The 6,889-nt window shown below is 42.8% G+C and overlaps 1 protein-coding gene across 1 annotated transcript in view; it reads right to left on the reverse strand.

Moving 5' to 3' along the window:
• Positions 1-6,774, reverse strand: part of KPNA1 (karyopherin subunit alpha 1) — a 52,194-nt gene extending 45,420 nt beyond the window's left edge. Inside the window, exon 1 of the mRNA XM_054388249.1 lies at positions 6,743-6,774. The gene's annotated coding sequence lies outside the window, so the exon portion shown is untranslated. The remainder of the gene's footprint in view (positions 1-6,742) is intronic.
• Between the last annotated feature and the right edge of the window lie 115 nt (positions 6,775-6,889).

Below are 6,889 nucleotides of genomic sequence, written 5' to 3' on the forward strand. Positions count from 1 at the left end.
TTTGGGTTTTGTTTGTTTTTTTAAGAGGTTAAGTAGTCACGCATTTACACGGTTTATTGAAAAAGTTATACCGAGGGGCAGGGTCATTATATGCAGTGTATCTAGCATTTCACTATACATGTACTACCATAGAGATATTTTCAAGACATTTGAAGTTCCATGTTTTTAAAAGGTCCATTTTGACCTAACAAGGCAGCATTTACGGCTTTCAAAGTTGCAAAAAGCTTTTACCTTGAGTAAGAGGGCAAAACACCTGACTCTCAAAGTCAGGTTAAACTAAAAGGAAAACATCTTTAAATCTTTTTACCAAACCTTTCTGATTTGAGTTGCAAACACAAAATTCCTTTATTCCAAAGTCATTGCGGTGTGGTAAACCTGTTCAAACAAACAAACAAAACCAGCCCTCACCCTGATTTCTATAACCCCACAGTTTATAATTAACCTGAAACCAAAAAAGTTCCCACAAATCATAAAACAAAGCAGCTAGTGATGGGGAATTAAACTTTCCAGTTGACCAGGATTATACTAACATTTAAAAAAATAACTTCATGTTAATATGCCCATCTACACAAAACAACAGACGTGATTATCTGTGTGCCAAACTAAAACGTAATCTGATTTTCTTTTGAATCACAGATTCCTTTGTATTTCGACTAAGTTTACAGAACAGCCTCCCTGCACTTACAGAACAAGCTGATGCACAATGTATTTTCTGAAATACATTGAAAAAAAAAAGACTGTTGGAAAAACAAGTCATATCTATCTTTTAACAGTCAACAACCATCAGAAAAAAAAAATATAATTTTAACATTTCTAACACTGTAACATGCCCTACACATTATTTATAAGGGAATAAAAGCACACTTTTCAATATTTCTTATCATTAAGAAATCCCAGACATTAACCTAACAAATTACGTTACAAATAAACCAAAATATTAATTAAGTTGATTTTGTAGTTTCAAGCAACTATTTGCGATTGTCAGTATCAGAGGGCATTGAACCCAAACCTACCGCACACTTTCCAAAGAATGACAAATGTACCTTCAACAAACTAATTGGTTGCTATGACTCAGCATTATGGAAGATATTGTGCAAAAGCACAAAACAACAGTACATCAAAATTCTAATGGTTTCACTAGCTTTGGCTATCAGCAACTAACAGAATTGTATAAAACAAGTGTATTGGCTGCATCAGGCTGAAACCGACAAGAACTTTAAAGCTTGATGACACTCATTCTGCCTCCATCAACTCCTTTACACCTAGCACCCTACTCCTTCCAAAAGCTCTGGAATCCAACATACAGCACATTAACTGAGACATCTCTTTTCCTCTCCGATCATTTCTCAGTATAAGACAAGGTAAACCAAGAACACATAGGCAGTTAAAGAGGTGATCGCCTAACTCTACGAAGTCTGGGGTGCCTCAGCACCACATCTCTGCGTCTTTAAAACACTCAAGATGGGGGATTCAACCACCTGTCTGAGAAGCCTATTCCAGGGTTTGAGAACCCTTTCAGTGAAGAAGCTTATTTTAACAGTCAACCTTCCTCCAGTGCAACTTAAGGCGATTTCCTCTCATTCTATTACAACAATCTAACACTACTCACAAGGTTATTACTTGACTTTACTTAAAGGTTAAGTTGTGGTTTGTGTGTCACCAAAAGTTGGCTTCTTTGCCAAAACAATCTTTTCATACATCAACAGGTCAATTTGCTTTGAAGTATAACCTTAGCACTAGATTTGGAAGGTTTGCAATGCCTTTTTTTGGAGATAAGTACATTGAGGCTATTTAGCCAGACAGCATCTATTTCTAAAATCAGCTCTATACAGAGATTATACACTTCTGTATAATCTCAACTTTATGCCTGGACTGTAAAAACAAACAAACAAACAAAAAATACTGTGTGCCTGTCAGACCAGTTAGTTTCTCACAGAATGCAGGCTCTTCCTGAGCCTGGCAAGTAGTGTGAACTATGAAATCAAAACAGAAGAAGGTAAAATAATTACTCTTGATCATAAGGAAGCTTTCAGCAGCTGGTGACCAGCTACATCTTAAGTCTTACTCTTAAAACTCAGTCTACTATTCTATATATCCAAAAACACATCTGTCACTGAACTCCATTTACTCCTGTCTTACACGAATGGATCAAAGAAGTGACAATGCAATGTCCAATGTACCATGATGTTCTACCACTTTTTCAGACCCTCCTAGTACTAACGCCCTCTTAAATCAGTTCTGATAAAATGAAATTTACTGTCATCTGCCTTAGATGACCTCTACCTTTCATCCTCAAAATGAATTATAAAGCCTGCACAGCATTTAATGTGGTTCAAGACATTCATGAGGTGGCATAATAGAATTTCCAATCTTACTTTTGTACAGAGTTTATATTTAGCAGAGGTTTGCAGTGACTGTTTCGTTTAACCTTACCTCTGCTCTTTTTTCTAGAGTTTCGCTATTTCTTCAAAATAATTTAAAATGTACAGGTATTTCTACAGTTCTTGCATCCTTCTGCTGGCATTTTGTATCTTCAAAACCCCACACTGAATTTTGGAAATAATATAGAGCAATTTAAGCCATTACTTGCTTCATAGATCCCAGAAACTGTGTCGGTGTGAGCTGAAATTCCCCCCCCCCCCCAACAATAACCAGGCTAGCTCAGTCTGGAAGCAAATGAAAAGCTGTATTTACAAGCAGAGAAATGCAATGAATATGTAGAAAAACACAAAATTCACAACATTTACAAATATATACAATCAACAGAAAAGCACAACCGATCTCCCTTTGCTTTCCCCCAAGGGGACCCTCCCAAAGGGGCCTCTCTCTCTCTCCCAGGAGCTTCCCCCAGACCCCCCTGGACAGAGAAGCAGAGTTAGTTAAGCAGAAAGTTGTTAACTTAGCTGCCAAGGTCAGTGTGTGTTATCTTCAGCCAGAAGAGAAGAAGAAACAGCAGCCAGACAGCTCAGCAACTGCCCCCACTGCAGAACACAGAATGTGCAGAGTGCCTACTTTGTTTTGGGTAATAGTTCTTAAACATTTCTATCTATCCAATGGAAGTGTTTAGAACAATCGTTATTTTGCTTTCTTACACCCAATAGTGACTTATTTACACTCTTTCACTTTCTCTGTTCTGAACTTTGCAAGGAAAAATTAAAAAGACAGTTTCAAACCATCACAGAAACTAGCAAAGAATCGATTTTTTTCCTTCAGAGCAGGAAAAACTGAGCTCCTATCACATCCCATATCTCTGTGATTTACATCAGTATTTTTTCATTTAGCATTATTATATTATTTAATCATGAATTCCATACAGCTTTAGCCCCTTAATCTGAAGTAGGACAACTTTCATATCAGTTCAGCTTTCACTCTTTTATTGTCTGAGGATTTAAAAAAAAAAAAGTAACCTTTTTTCTTCTTTTTAAACATGCAATGTTTTATTCTTTTTCACAGAGACTTGATTTTATTTTTTTCCTGGATGACACTGTATTACATCCATTAACCTCTCACCTCTTGTACAAGGTTAAATTTTCCAACCTAACTAATTCTTTATTGCTATTTTTGAGTTTTATGAGTTAAACACCACCAGTCTGCCCCCTCCAGGGCTTGTGAAACATCAAAAGAAAAAATTCCACAATCTTGTGGCGAGACAAACCAAAAGCTATCAGAGCAAGCCTGCCAGATACAGGACAGTCTAAACAAAACATACATTCTGTTCACTTCAGCTTATTCAACAGAAGGGAATGGTGGGCTACAGTGGGGGGAAGAAGAAAATAAAAGAACACTGTATTGAAACACTGAAGTTGAAATAAGACTATCAAAAAATCTGGTTAAATAAACATTTACACTTAAAAGTCTCTATAAAGAACCTTTCAGAAACTGCTATGTCTGACTGTAGTACTTTCACTTCTCAAAGTATCCTGCTGCGCTGTTGCTGCCTTTCCATTTCTAACTGGACTAAACTGTGACTTATTTAGGAACTAGCACTCAGTTGAATATACAGGACCACATAAACAAGCCAGGTCTGAAGACATCAACACACAGAATGTAGCATCAGGGGAAAAAATAATCAGCGGATGGCACACTGACAGCAAAAGGTAAACACTCTGGTACAGTGCTGGAATCAGAGACAGCGTGTAATAAAATGACTCTGTGTAGTTTTATTAAAGGGAGAAGTGAAAGCAATGTGAGCCAGCAATGTGCCCTTGTGGCCAAGGTGGCAAATTATATTCTCAAGTATATCAAGAAGAGTGTGGCCAAATGGGTCAGGGGAGGTTCCCCTGCCCCTCTAACAGGGGCCACACCTGGAATACTGTGTCCAGTTCTGGGCTCCTCAGTTCAAGAGAGATTCAGAACTACTGGAGAGAATCCAATGGAAGGCCACAAAGACAATGACAGGACTGTACCATCTTTACTATGAAGAGAGGCTGAGGAACCCAGGGTCTTTAGCCTGCATAAGACTGAGAGAAGATCTTATCAGTGTTGGAGGTCAAGAGGATGGTGCTGTGCTCTTTTCAGTGGCCCCCAGTGACAGCGCAAGGGGCAACAGGTGCCAACTTGAACAGAGGAGGTTCCGCTTAAACATAAGGAAAAACTTCTCTCCTGTGAGGGTGCTGGAGCACTGGACCAGGCTGCCCAGAGAGGCTGGAGTGTCTCAGTCTTGAAGTCATTCAAAACCCACCCAGACACACTCCTGTGTGATTTACTGCAGGTGATACTGCTCTAGCAGGGCGGGTGAACTAGATGATCTCCAGAAGTCCCTTCCAACCCCTACATTTCTGTGAGCTTCTGTAAAATTTCAAGCCCCGAAACAACTATGTTTCTTGCAAGTGAAGTGTCATTGCACCGGTGTGACAGGTTATGACAAGGTAATTCATTCTGAGGAAAACCTCTACCTTGCATGTCATCTTATGTTACCATGCCTCAAGCTACTACTCTTCATTCTCCCTGTGCCTTTGGGTACGTTTGAAGGATAATTAAAAGGTCACAGTTTAAGTAGAAAAAAAGCTTGTTTTGAACAAGCATGTTCACATGTCAATGCACATGGTCACGTTGCAGGGAGAACAATATAATGAAGTTACAATAAAAACAAAGACAGATACACCAAGGATTACTTTGATTCAAACTATTAATTTACACAGTGTTCTGTTAACTATGCTATTCTAATTATTAATTGCCACAGTTAAATGCATAATAGCTTTAATACAAACAGTTTGTGAAGATCCCACTTCCAAATAGCTAATAAATATACCTCTACTTTATTAAATTTTACACTAACATGAAGTACTTGGAACAGAAAATACACCAATAAACAACAAAGAAAATCCAGAGAAACAGCAGCTTGAATAATGGATAAAGAGATTATTACACATAACCACTCAGCACTAGTTGGGAATTCTGCAAAAATAGCAGCACGGTATTTTCACAGCTCAGGCCACAACTTTTCCGCCTGGAGTTTCACTTTTCATGAAACGCCCTCATGAGGCAAAGCTCAGTATCATCACTCCATGTACGAGCAATACAAATTTCAAGATTAGAAACGAGACGAGTTTCTGCTACTTATGAGGCCTCCAGAGACACGACAATTTGAAATGCCCATAAAGAAGATGCAAACCCTTCATCACATATAGGTAGGTGCTTGAATTTAAGGAAAAACGTCTTGCCAAAGCACTGGACCAGGCTGCCCAGAGAGGCTGTGGAGTCTCCTTCTCTGGAGACTTTCAAAACCTGCCTGGACATTTTCTTGTACAACCTGCTCTTGGTGACCCTGTTTTAGCAGGGTGAGTGGACTAGATGATCTCCAGAGGTCCTTTCCAACCCCTACCATCCTGTGATTCTGCATTAGATATCCCATGGTGGTTGGAATAATGTGGGAATATGAAATGGTGCTTGCGGGGATAAGGTATAGCGCTTGTAAGAGCAGCGAAGTTCAACGGGGCAGGGAGAGGGCGGGAAGCGTACAAGCTTGACAGACCCAGGAGAAAGTTTCCCTTTCCTCCTCGTCTACCAGAGCCACTGCCTCTCATATACAGAATCATGTAATCTTTTCGGTTGGAAAAGATCTTTAAGATCATCTCATCCAAACATTATCTAAAACTTAACAATACCCACGCCCCGTCCCGTCCCGTCCCAAGACAGCACGGCTGGCCGCGCGGCGTGCAGCAACACCGGAACAGCCCGTCCTTGCGGCACCGAGTTCTCCGACCTCCCCGCAGCACCCCGGAGGATTCCCAAAGCCAGAGCGCGGCACTTCCGTGGTCCACCACCGGCACAAGCCCCGCCGCCCCACCAACCACGCGGGAGCGCGAGGGCAAGATCAGCCCAGCCCCGCGCTCTCTCGCTCCCCGGGAGCACTCCTTCCTCCCGCTCCCCAGGATGGCGGCGAAGAGCCGGCGGAATGCGAGCGGCCCCAGCCCCCGCTCGCAGCTCCCGCCGCGCCGGCTGGCCCCGCCCCGTCCCTTACCGCGCCTGTTGCACGCGTATAGGCCGGGGTGGCGGGGTCTCCCACAACCAGCCACACTCCCCAAGTCTCTCATGCACCATTCCATCCCGGGCCTGACGTGCCCCAACACTGACCCTCCGTGGGGGACCTGTCCCTCTTCCCGCGCACGGTGGCCCGCCTGCAGTTATCCACCCCAAAGCCGCCTCGTTACGACGCGGACCCGAGACTGAGGCTCTCCCCGCTTCCGACGGCGCGGTCTCGGCGGCATCCTCCCCACTCGGCTTCCCTCCTCCCCGGTACCTGCTGCCGGAGCGGCCCGGCCCCGTCGCTCCCTTCCCTCCGTACCCGCCTGCCCAGTGCTGGCTTGGCGACGGCAGCGCGCACGCGCCCCAGTCAGCTGGGTCACTTCCGCTTCGCACCGCAGGGCCCTCTGGGAGGGAGAGCGCT

Source organism: Indicator indicator, chromosome 1, assembly GCF_027791375.1.
Source record: "Indicator indicator isolate 239-I01 chromosome 1, UM_Iind_1.1, whole genome shotgun sequence".
Classification (NCBI taxonomy): Eukaryota; Metazoa; Chordata; class Aves; order Piciformes; family Indicatoridae; genus Indicator; species Indicator indicator.